Source organism: Rhipicephalus microplus, chromosome 2 (assembly GCF_043290135.1).
Source record: "Rhipicephalus microplus isolate Deutch F79 chromosome 2, USDA_Rmic, whole genome shotgun sequence".
NCBI classification, from domain to species: Eukaryota; Metazoa; Arthropoda; class Arachnida; order Ixodida; family Ixodidae; genus Rhipicephalus; species Rhipicephalus microplus.
The window spans coordinates 153,113,509-153,126,581 of record NC_134701.1 but is presented as its reverse complement, the minus strand read 5'-3'; positions in this window follow the sequence as shown (position 1 = coordinate 153,126,581).

Below are 13,073 nucleotides of genomic sequence, written 5' to 3'. Positions count from 1 at the left end.
TCATAATCATATAGTGGTTTTGGGACGTTAAACCCCACATATCAATCAATCAATCAACAGATTTCTCAGAAAAAAAAGCCTCTCAGATGCCGAAAAGTTCGTCTTGTTTAAGGTTTAACACCCGATAACAACGCCATTCTGGTGCGGTCTCTCTACCAACGAACGATTATACTTCTTACCTCAAACCTTTCACCACATTCCGGCTTTCCAGAGAACTCCTTTGCAATACTTGCTTTATAAGTGTGCTTCAAACAGTCGATGAATTTGCCCTCGCGCTGTCAATTGCCTGCTTCCTAGTTAGTTCAATTGGTAGAGCAACCACCCCGGAAAGGCGTTGGTCACGGGTTCAAATCCCGTACCAGGACGAATTTTTCGGCAACTAAAAGGCATTTCTTTTTGGCGAATTCTCAAGTATTTCTTGCTACAAACTTCTTGCTACAAACAGGTGGTTGTCTTAATTCTTTTTCTCTCTTACCCCTTCCGCCACCTTTCTGGTTTCCGCAGAACTCATTTGTAGCACACAAATTTATACATGCATGTATTGAGACTTCTGCTTTCCGTTCCGTAAGCTCACTGAAGCTAACGTGATTTTACAGTGCATTCCCCATTACAGTTGTAAGCTCTGTACACCTCACCCTGCTTTGCATTGGCTCCGGAATCGGCCCACCAAATAGTGAAGACAAGGGATACTGTCACAAGTTTTGGTAATCTTTGCCGTAAGGATAACGTCATACGGTGACTTCATCACATGAATTACTACACGCCATAACGCGTACACGTTTTTTTTTTCTCATGCACCAATCTTGTTTAAGACATGCACGTGAGATGCGCTCAATTTTCGCGTTTGATAAGTCATTTAAGGTTTTCGACTTGAAAAGTAACTTTCATCATTCACGGTTTATTCAGAATTGAAATACAAGTGATACAAGTGCATGTGTTATGTACAAATACAGAAGGAGGTCTCAAAGTCGCCAGACTGTGAGTGAAACCTCCTATAAAATCATACGAGAGATGCAACGCAATATTAAAGAGTGGTAAGGAAAGAAAATTTAAGGTATACAAAATGTACAAATAAGCACGAAATAGCGAACGTAAGTTATGAAAAATGTACAGCTAAGCATGCAAAAACTAACACGAAAATGCAATAACATTCACTTTGTATAATATCAAGCATTATTACGGTAAGGATAGAAAAATTAGGATATACAAAATGTACAGATAAACACGAAATAGCGAACATAAGTTATACAAGGTGTACCGATGACCACAAAAAACTAACATAAAAATGCAATAACATTCAATTCATATAATATCATGCATTAAGAATTTATTAAGTGTGAACGCAAGCCTTTTTAAACATTTCGAGGGTTCTATTTTTGATCTCCAAAGGCAAAGAATTCCACAGGGAAACAGATGAAAATTTTGTGGGAAACTTGCCATAATTAGTCCTAGGTTTGGGTAAAAGGAAGTTATTAGCCTCTCTTGCAAACTTACTGAATGTTTGAAGTGACCACCGAAGTAAATAAAAAATATATGGTAAAGCTTTATTTAACCAATACTCTTGCAGCCTTTGAAAAACAATGAGTGAAATTTTTTCATGTAAGCACAGTGGCCATGTTTTAGAATTTTAGAATTTAGCACTTATGTTTAACACGACTTAGGTGACCAGTTATTGCTACAACGCAGATATTTTAACGTGAATATGTAGTTTATATTCATCATTCCACTGGTATTTCTATACATGTACATAACACTATAGATGCTAACCTTGTTGCCCGAATGGCTACTTCGTTATGCCACTGAGCAATGGTTGGTGTTGATGGCCGGCAAACTGGCAGCATAGTAACAATCCAGATATCTCTAAACACCAATGTGCTAGATATAGCCTACCGGCCAAAGTTTACCACAGAGTTTACCATAACGACATAATTCATAGTAATGTCATGTACACTGTGAATTATTCATTTGAACAGAAATTTATATATTTTTGTGTACCGTTCAGTGTCGATAGTGTACTGAGTGAATTTTCGAAATAAACGTGTGATTGGTAGTAAGAATATTAAATGCAAAGCATTTCTTAGCGAACTTCAGCTAAATTGAGCCTATCTATCTATCTATCTATCTATCTATCTATCTATCTATCTATCTATCTATCTATCTATCTATCTATCTATCTATCTATCTAGCCGCTTACGTTTGGGCGCTCTGGTGGTCACCTCCTTGGCCAGAAGCAAAATTATCATGGGAGGGTAAGATGGTTGGACGAATATGATGCGCTAGTCAAGACGTGAATAATATCACAATCTTGTCGCTTACGTCGTGAAGAACTTTCCGTGAGACAGTGGCACATACCCACGGGCGGCCATGTGCCACAGGTGATTGACACTTAGCATCTACCTAGGAACTATCTATCTATCTAGCCGCTTACGTTTGGGTGCGCTCGTAGTCAACCCCTTAACTTGGCGTGAAGCAAAATTAGCATGGAATAGTAAGATGGTTTCGCGAATACGACGCGTTGGTCAAGACATGAATAATGATGTCAAAATGCCATCGCGTACGACGTCAAACACTTCCCGCGAGACAGTGCCAAATACCCACGGGTGGGGATGTGCCGCTGGTAGGCTGGTATGTGCCACAGGTGACTAACACTTTGTATCTACATGGGAACGACGAGAACACATAGGGGCAATTTTAACACTCGAGCGTTAAGAAATACCCGACATCGTTAGCGTTGACCCGATGAATGCAAAGAATATATGTCAGGGTCTCAGCTGGAATTGAACCCAAGCATTCTGCGGGGCAATAAAGCAGTTTACCACAGAGCTATTCCAGGTCTCAGATTTACTTTTCAAATAGATGCTAATCTTTGTGAAACGTCAATAGAGGTTGCAGTGCTGCCTACCCAATTTTATAAACATAACATATGCACTCCTTTGATACAGCCGCCACGTCGGGTCAATGTTACTTGTGGTTAGTTGTCATGTGCTGAAGTTGATTTATGTAGCAGTGTCCAGGGCCACCATCCTCGCGAGCTCCAGTGCTTCATATCAGCTTCTGCTGTTGCTAGTACGCAGGTTGCAGTTGGCACCGCTGCGCAAGTACAAACAACTGGTTATATAAACATCTGCAACTCTTCAACATATGTCTGTGCGTGCAACATTTGTACATATGTTTAGCGCCAACTCATGACGTGTCGCTCAATAAGGCAATTGCAAAATGGTCACCTTCCCTACGCATGTTTCGTATAGCGTCAATTTCTAGGTATGCGGGATGTGCCAATTTTTTTTCATTTATTCACATTATGATAATTCTGCAGCCAGTTCAAACGTTATCCACGTTTCATAGCCCAAGCTGCTTTTACAGCACAACGCCACATTGTCGCAAGTTTTCGCAACGCAGACTGGTTGAAGAGGGTTCTTACATAAATTCAGGAAGCGATTTTACTACTGGGAATTCCCAATAGCGATCGCTATTACGAAATCTGTAGTCTTCAGATTAAGCCACACGTCATACGTCTCTGCAATCGTACGTTACTTCCAGCGCGAGTTTCAATCGTTTCAAGTGTAAAAAGAAACGAAAATTTCAGAAAAGGCTTTTATTCACCAGGAAACTAGATTAGCTTTGCCCACTGAAAATACCAGGAGAGAACACAAAGCACTACACAAGCATGGTGACTTATTACACGCAGTCAAGAAAATAAGGTTCCGGTGCTTCAGACGAAATGTTTGCTTCAAGCGACCCTGTTTCCCGAACAGCTGGAATTGATGCATAACCTGAACGCGTTGGTAATTTGCAGAATATTGTGCTGGTTATAATTTTTGTCCTTATCTTTGCAACCAAAATAAGAACCTCCATATGGTTTCAGGAATGAATGAAGGGTCACTGGTCACGTTCTTTTTTTTCGGCAATGGGATTTCCTGACACGCCTCATGCAAATTCGCACTGCCTCCTGAATACTAACGAAGTGCGTTCTAATGTAAGTCGACGGGCCTATAATTGGACTCTGCCAGAAGTAATCTAGGCGTGGGCTACGCTTCACAGTTCCCGGGATGCAATCAGCGCTCGGTGACATTTTTTTCTTAAGTGTTTCCTGAATTATGGCGTCCACGGGGCCACTCCACAACTAATTTACACTAGCCGTTCAAATGCGAGCACTCAGCCATATCTGCTGTTCAATTGCGTAAATAGGCATTTTCCACTTCTTACCACAGTGAAAGAAAAGAAAAGAGATTAATCCAGTCACAAATTACAGAGATTACGTATAGCTTATGGGTTTACAGTGAGTCTTGTATTGATAACGCAGCTTCTTGAAACGATGATTACTTAGCCTGCCCTTTTTGTATCTTCATCACAAACTTATTGGTTGCTGTGCTAACAAGGATTTTCAAAAAACATTCTGCTTATGTTCTATAATAATGAGGTCTCCAATAGTTATAACTTTTTAGTGATATCGACGCTAACTTAGTGTTCCAAGTCGAATGACATAACTTCATGCTTTGTTGGCTCTAAAAGTGGATGACTACCAAAAATAGATAATAACGCCTTTACTTCTATAAAACTTTGTGTTTGCAGTGAAGTATTATAAAAGCAATAGACCTAAGCCGAAAGGTTGGCTGGCAGGCAACGATAAAAAGTTGTCACAGAAAATGCGGCCGCAGCATGCACAGGAACGGGCTGATTAGCGAAACATAGCAGAAGTGTTTGCCATGCGATGGGCGTAGGCAGGATGGTGATAACGATGAAGATAAAATGAAGCTAGTTTCATCATTTTTACCATCAAACAACACTTCTTTGATGTCACCAATAAAGCCAAGTGACGTGAATAGTTAATAAATTGGGCTGTTGTCGTCAGCCCGAAAGGCAGCGGAGGCAATCTTGTGCTTTTTGATAATAGCGGCCTTCCGCGAACGTCTCTCGATTGCGGTGTGGTCACGCACGCTGCAGTGAATTTGTTCCCTCCTATTTTTTATTCGAAGCGTTTCTAAGATGGCTGTGTGTGCTGTGATAATTGCTGCCTGCCCGCCCGCCCACCCACCCGCCCGCCCGCCCGCCCGCCCGCCCAACCACCCGCCCGTCCGTCCGTCCATCCGGCCATGTCTGGGTGCTGTAAGGATCGCCTCCTTGATTTGGGGTAGATGATTATCAGTAAGAGAGCTTAAAATGATTGTACAAATACATGTGGCTGGTGATAACTAGAATAACATGAGAGTCGAGCCACGCAAGTCATAAATGCCTTTCCTTCAGGCACGTGTCACAGATACCCCAATACCACGGGCAGAAGTAGGCGGGTATGCGCCACTGGAGATCGACAGTTAATATCTACCCAAAAAAGGGGAGAACCGAATAACTTAAATGACAGTGTGCTAAAAAAACTGACATCGGCAGCGTTGACCTGATAAATGCAAAGAATAAGTATCAGGATTCCAATAGCAATCAAGAACATTCACCTTGAGGGAAACCTTGTGTTCTACCGCACACACACGCCATGTCTCGAAATTGTTTTCTAAAAAAAACTAATTAAGGTGTAATGTTAGTCGAACATGAGTTGTAATTGCAGCGCAGGCCTTCTACTTTTGTGAATAATTTTTGTGCTCTCCTCTGATAAAGGTGTCACGTTGGGGAAACATATGTTGCATACTTGAGCGCCAGCCACTGCAGCTAGTCAATAAGCACTAGCCAGGGCTACCACCGTGGCAAGCACAAGCGCGACAAATCAACTAACCGGTTTTAGTGTTTATATCACTGTAAACAAAAACTAGCTAAAGTGGGCGTTTTAAAGGCGAAAAACTACCTTCGAATCGTGCGTATATTCCCTTAGAGAGTGACAAAAAGAGTAATCCCATATTGCGTCCTCAATTATTCTTTGTTAAAAAATAGGGCGAATAAAAGGTGGGAGAAAGAAGATAAATAAATATCTGACATCTTTCATCAAAAAATAGACCATCAGAAAACTCTCATTTCATCTTCTTTATAGCAAGTTTTATTTTAATTTTTAAGGGCGAAACATTTCTTAGCCAACTTCGGCGACTTTAAGCGTATCTATCTATCTATCTATCTATCTATCTATCTATCTATCTATCTATCTATCTATCTATCTATCTATCTATCTATCTATCTATCTATCTATCTATCTATCTATCTATCTATCTATCGAGCCGCTATGGCTTTTAGCTCTCCTGTCCGTTTCGATATTGGTATCGTCATAAAACTTGGTATGGCATAACCTGACTGTATGAAGCACTTGTTTGATTAATCACAACATTAAAAACATGACATGCGTGCCATGTAACAACATGAATACATACCACGCTCATGATGCACTGGCGGCCGTTTCACAAGCTTCACTTATACCAAATTTTGTATTATGGGACATGAATGGATAACGAAGGTATGATACTAGTGTGAACATATTAAACATGAGATGCGTGTCATGTACCAACATGACTATCTGCTACGTTCATGATGCGTTCGCCGCCATTTCGCTTGCTTCACATGTACCAAACTCGGTATTACCCGGCGCGAACGGACGACATAGGTAAATGACACATCCAAACATGATAATCACTACATGCGTGTCATATAATAACATGACTATATGTCACACTGTTGATGCGCTCGTGGACGTTTCGCTAGCTTCACACATGCCAAATTTGGTATTACATGACGCCGATTGATGTCAAAGTTATATGACTGGTGCAAACATGATAAGGTGTTTGCCATGTAAGAACATGACTATATGCCACAGTCAAGGGGCCAATACATTTCGACGTGACGTGGTGCGCGTGCTCGCCGGCGTTCAATTCGTTGCGTTACGTCGGCGTTACCACGCCAGGCTCCGGTCCTGCCACATACTCACAGGCGCACGCCACTCTGCGTTGCTTTGACACATGCGCGTTTCAGCGCGTCCGGTGTACCTCCGTCACGAAAAGAGGGAGAAGCAGTTTTGTCTGAGTAACGCATCGGCGCGAAATGCAGGATGTCACATTTCGCCCCGATTGCCGTCGGGCCGCGCTGACAGACGCTGGTCGCGCCTGGCGTTAGACTATAGAGTGTTCGCGTTTTGCTAACGTTGCGTCGCTGTGCCCAACGTGCACGCGCGTCAGCGCTACATTAGAGTACATTGGGCCCTTGTTGATGCGCTCGCGGCCGTTTTGCTAACTCCACATGTACCAAATTTAGTGCTACGTGACGTGAATGAATGACAAAATATATGACTGGTGCAAACATGATAATCCTTACATGCCTGTCATGTAAGAAGATGACAAAATACCACGCTAATAGCGTGCTCGCCGCCGTTTCGCTAGCTCCACATTTGGTATCACGGAATGTGAATGGATGACGAAGGTAGACGATATATACAATCATGATAATCATGACACGGAAGTCATGTATGGCAAAATTTACCTCTACCTGCTAACGCTTTGCTGATTTTAAGTTGATATATCAATAATTCTCATTCGTGCTTCGCATATTATCAATTACCAATGTACGTGGGATCTGCCAAATTTTTTCCCGAGCTCTCTTCTAATTTTTTAGCGATGGCGGAGAATGCATTCTCCTGGCCTTAGGAATGAAATGCGTTCTCACTCGAATGTGCAAATTTCTAACAGTGCTCAATAAATTCATAAAAGCAATACTTGATGATTAATTTCTTCTACGAGCTGGCCGACCAGCTTTGAGTCGTCCGGCAAGCTGAAGATGCCACCCGGGTGCAAGGACCTCGAACGGTCACCTGAGGCACCGCCATCATAATCGGCAGAAAGTGCGAAGCGATAGAAGCTAATCCCCTCTACCCCCACCTCACCCGGTAAAACTGCCGAAGTGTAAATAAAGTTTATTTATTTATTCATTTGTCCCTTTGAGCTACAAACTTTGAACTGAATTCTTCAGACCATGGAGCTCGCGTTCACGCAGCACTTCGACTAAAGAATGACTTCGATTATGATGTTTTGTTTGCCATCGAACCATTATAATGCTAAAGGAACGTTTAAACCCTCTATGTGGCCGATCGGCACCGCAAGAACTCTCAGTATAGCCTTTTTGATTACGAAATGACTACGCTTAGCGTTCCTCAAATACATAGCCATTGTTGGAGGAAACAAAAAAGGCCCTCTTTCTGTCTGCTCGTGGGCTACACGGCTAAGTGCCTTGTAGGGGTGGTGCGGAGGGATAGAAGAATAGTGGAGAATAGGTAAAAAGATAGGACAGACAATTGACGTAAAAAGGAGGACAGGAAAGTTGGGAGCCGGTCGACGAATGCTGAGGACGGGACAACACTCGGCGAGAGCTTCACGGCGTCAGGAGACTGCGGAGGGCGAACCTGTCAGCGGGAGCTACGCTGGCGTCGGAGAACAAGGAGCACAACGGTTAACCTTGAAATCTTCCGGGCAAATCCTGCCTCATGGCACAGAATATAACCAAGTGTTGAGAACACCCGGAGAAAAAAAAGAAACTTAGAAGATTTCTGGTGTTGGTTTTGGCGTAAAAATGGCAGCTTGTCCACGGAGTGATTGATGGAGAGGGGGGCGAAGCATTCGTCCGTCCATTCGTTCTTGCTTCCGTCCGTCCATGCGTCCGTCTGCGTGAACATCCGTGCGTTCATCCGCCCGTCCGTGCGTGCGTCTGTTCGTGCGTCCATCCTTGCGTTCGTAAATGATGCCGTACATGACTTCTGTGTCATAATTATCATGATTAAAAGTGTCGTTTACCTTCGTGATCTATTCACGTCACGTGATACAAAATTTTGTATATGTGCAGCTAGCGGAGCGGCCGCAAGCAGGCTAAGAGCGTGGCGTGTTGTTATGCTCTTACATGACACGTGTGTGCGGATTATCATGTTCACACCAGTCATATAATTTCATCATTCAATGACGTCACAATCTTACCTTCGTCATCCATTCACGTCCCGTCATACCAAATTTGGTATAAGTGAAGCTAGCCAAATGGTCGACAGCGCATCATGAGCGTGGCATGTAATCATGTTGTTACATGACACGCATCTCATCATTATTATTTTTGCACAAGTCACATAGCTTCTTCCTCCATTCACGTCCCGTAATACCAGATTTGGTATATGCGAAGCTTGCGAAACGGTAGCGAGTGCATCATGAGCGTGGCATATCGTCGTGGCGTTATATGACACGCATGTCATGATTTTGCTGGTATTGTGTGTCGCGTGTGTTGGTCATGCAATCATGTCATACCATACCAGTTTTGCAACATGCCATGTGAACGAAATCACCGCTAGAGCTTCAGGACCATGAAATGTAAATCATGACATTCATGAAATACATGGCATGAAACGGGCAGGAGAGCTAAATGTCGTAGGCGGATAGATAGATAGATAGATAGATAGATAGATAGATAGATAGATAGATAGATAGATAGATAGATAGATAGATAGATAGATAGATAGATAGATAGATACCCTCAATGTCGCATAAGTTCGCTAATAAACGTTTCGCATTTAAAAAAGTTTTGTCTCGACAGAGGTAAAACTTACGACGTCTGGTCCGCGATAGGACATGACAGGTACGCTATCCACTTTGCCATGGTCTCATTCTGGGTGCGCATTACAAACACGCCTATTATATCTACCACTGTCCTCTCACAGTGGTCTTGCTAAATAAGGCAGAAATGCTTAATACCCAATAGATTCCAGATTTGTTTCTTCAAAGCATCGTTTCTACGCGTCCATCGCATTCGGTCGCTTTCTAACATGTGTAAAGTGCCATTGTGTCTACGCAATAACACGCTGCGAGGTGTCGAACCTTACCGCGAGTATAGGCCTCGTTGATGGCATTCATGCACAGTTAAAATACCTCTGCTACACATGACTGCTTCGCCCGTTCGTAACCGCGTTTCGAACTTACGCTCATCCAGAGAAGTGTGACACCCGAGTAACGGGAATGATGAGACGCGTGTTGTATTTCCCCCTGATAGGGCACTGGTAGTCAGTACCTCTAGCGTGGCGCGATTAGGTGACCTTAGCCCAAGTTTTGCGTCCTACTAGTGTCGCTATTCTTGCTCTCACTACGCTTTCTTCAATTCCACGTCCACCGTACAGCTAACACAAGCACCTAAGACTAGAAGGGTTTGTTTAATTATTCATTATGAATGTCGCGTGTGTTATGAATGTCGCGTGTTATGAATGCCGCGTGTGTTTTGACTCAATTATGAATGTCGCGTGTAATTATTCATTATGAATGTCAGTGGTCGGGATACAAGTGTACCACCAAGCGTCAGCGTGGATGCTTCTATGTTAAACGGTGATATGGTCTCCAACAGCACAGATATTGTGCAAGTGCTCTTGTATCAACGTACTGTAAAAATTACGCCACTTCTGCCTAGACAGGTATCACTTTGGCGTTGTGCCGATTCCTGTGACGGAGGGATCAATTAAGATTTTAGTAGCAAAGCTCCTTAAAGCAGCACCAGTTCGTAACATGTCCTACGTACATGTCCTCGTACGTAACGTGTCCTACGCTTTGATCTGCAAGGTGTTGCTGGTGGGAGATTTTTCCTGTGCGTTGTTGAACAATAAAAAATTCGCAGCGTGCGCATTCAATAAAAGCCGAATTCTCTTGTCTCTCTTTCCCCTTTAGCAGCCATTGGCATGTACATTGAGCACTATCCGACAAGAAAGGGTAGCTACGTTATACTCGCTGGGCGTAACCTCCTTGGTTTTAGAATGGTTTAGCCAGTGTTGGGCCGCAGTGCCGTGAATACAGTGAACTACTATATATACCATGAGCTCGAGATGGTTAAAGGTGGGAAGTAGACACGAAGCGCAAGCCGTGAGAAAGTGTTCGTGTGCCACCTCTCGTTTAGTCCTTGGAATGTCCGCTGGATGAAGGTGCTTCTATCTGCGGAATACATGATGAAAAGATGCGAGATGGTGGTACTTGCAGCTTTGGCTAGATGGACGAACGGACACACAGACAGATGCATGGATAAACGCACGGATGGCTGCACGGACGAATGGACGCATGCACGGATGCAGGAGTGGTGTCATGGACAACCTCCGGAACGGACGCACGGATGGACGTGTGGACGCATGAACAGATGCACGCACGGACAGGTGGATGGACACACGGATGGTCACACAGACGGACGCATAAACAGACGGAAGCAAGAACGAATGGACTGACGGATGCTTCGTCCCACTCTTTATCCTTCACCCGGTGAATATGCTGCCATTTTTTCTGCTTTGCAAATCAAATTAACGCGTACTTCTGTTTAACCATAAGCATTCTCTGGCGTACAAAATAAAGGTTGGAATAATCAAAATAAAGTACATTTTTTCGACCTTTTTTTTAAGTTGTATGACCACCTGTCTTCTTTTGTCTCAAAATTTTATAGTAACTTCTAAACGACATTACTGGGCGTCGGCCGGCGCGGCGGCCAAGGCGGTGAATACGGGCTATAGACTCGCATTTAACTCAAAAATGTCTCCAACAACACTTTTTCTTAATGATGCCTCGTTTTCCCCGCTATTTTCCAAAATGCCATAAACGATTATGTTTGACCTTCGACTGCGATCTTCAAGGTCAACAAGTTTTCTGCTTTGCAAGGCCACTGAATTTCGAAGGGATAATGACGATGATTGAAGCGCTGTAATTTGCGGCAAGTTTTCCTTTGATTCTTTCATAAGTTGCTCTGGTGACTTTAAACGTGAGTCAAGATCACGAATGAGCTCTACACACTCGCTAAACCTATTTTTCATTTAAGTAACCTCGGCGTGACTATCGGCCTGTCCCTTCAGTACATTCTGTAAAATATCAGCTGTGGAGGAACCCGGGTTGCTTTCAACATCGCCACAAATCAATTGACAGATACTTCTGCTCCGTATTTTCTGCTCCCCAACATGAATCCCCACATGACAATCTTCTTCCAGTAATGTCTTCCGAGTTCATAACTTATGAGGGCATATTTTCTTTGCTGCTTAACCTGAAAAATAAATCTTCAGCTGGTCCAGATAATATCCCTAACGCAATCTCGCGTAAATATGCCGAACCCGTTGCGCACATTTTAACAAGCGTTTTTCGCCTCTCCTTCAAAAATTCCTTCATTCCTGATGACTGGCGCATGGCACGTGTAGTACCGGTGTTTAAGAAAGGGGACCGTTTAAACATTGCAAACTACAGGCCTATTTCCTTAACGTGTACGCCATGTAAGCTATTAGAACACATAGTCGCACATTACATCACAACATTTCTTGAAGAAAACCACCTGCTGTCGCCATTACAGCACGGATTTAGAAAAAAATTATCGACCACAACGCAGCTAGTTACAACAAATCATGAGTTTACGTCGTCGCTGGATACGGGGAATCAAATTGATGTTATTTTTTTAGATTTTAGTAAAACCTTTGATCTTGTCACGCATAGCAAACACATTTCTGTAAAGAGGTTTATTGGGCGAACCAAACGGGCAGGTGGGAGATTGGAGATAGCGACAGGATGAGGAAGATGTAGGAGCTCGAGCGCCGATCTCGTGGTGCCTTACTCTGCGATGATGCTTGCTGTTCCCTTTTGTTGTCATCATTCCTTTATTATAATTGCCCCCGTCGAAAAAGATCAAGCCATCCTGGCGATCTGACAAGCGGGAGCGAGCGGGTTGAAGTGCGGCTTCAAGCGGTCCACGTGAACAATATCGTGTCCACGCCGACGACGGTCACCAGGTGGCGTAAGCGGTTCAATGGCGTAATTGACGGGCGATGTGCGCTCTACCACGCGGTATGGGCCATGGTAATTTGAAACTAGCTTGGTGGACAAACCAGGTGCAGAGGGTGGTACATACAGCCATACAAGGGTTCCAGGGGCGAACTTGGCGGCAGGTGGGTGGTGGTCATCGCGGGCCTTTTTCTGGCGTTGCTGGTCAGCCGTAGTAAACTGCTTCGCTAGTTGGCGGCATTCTTCGGCGTGACGGGCGGCTTCAGACACGGTCGTGCACTCAGATACATCTGGTGCGTATGGCAGCAAAGTATCAATTGTGTGCGATGGTTGACGTCCGTATAGAAGGTAGAATGGAGAAAAGCCGGTGGTGACTTGGGTAGCAGTGTTGTACGCGTA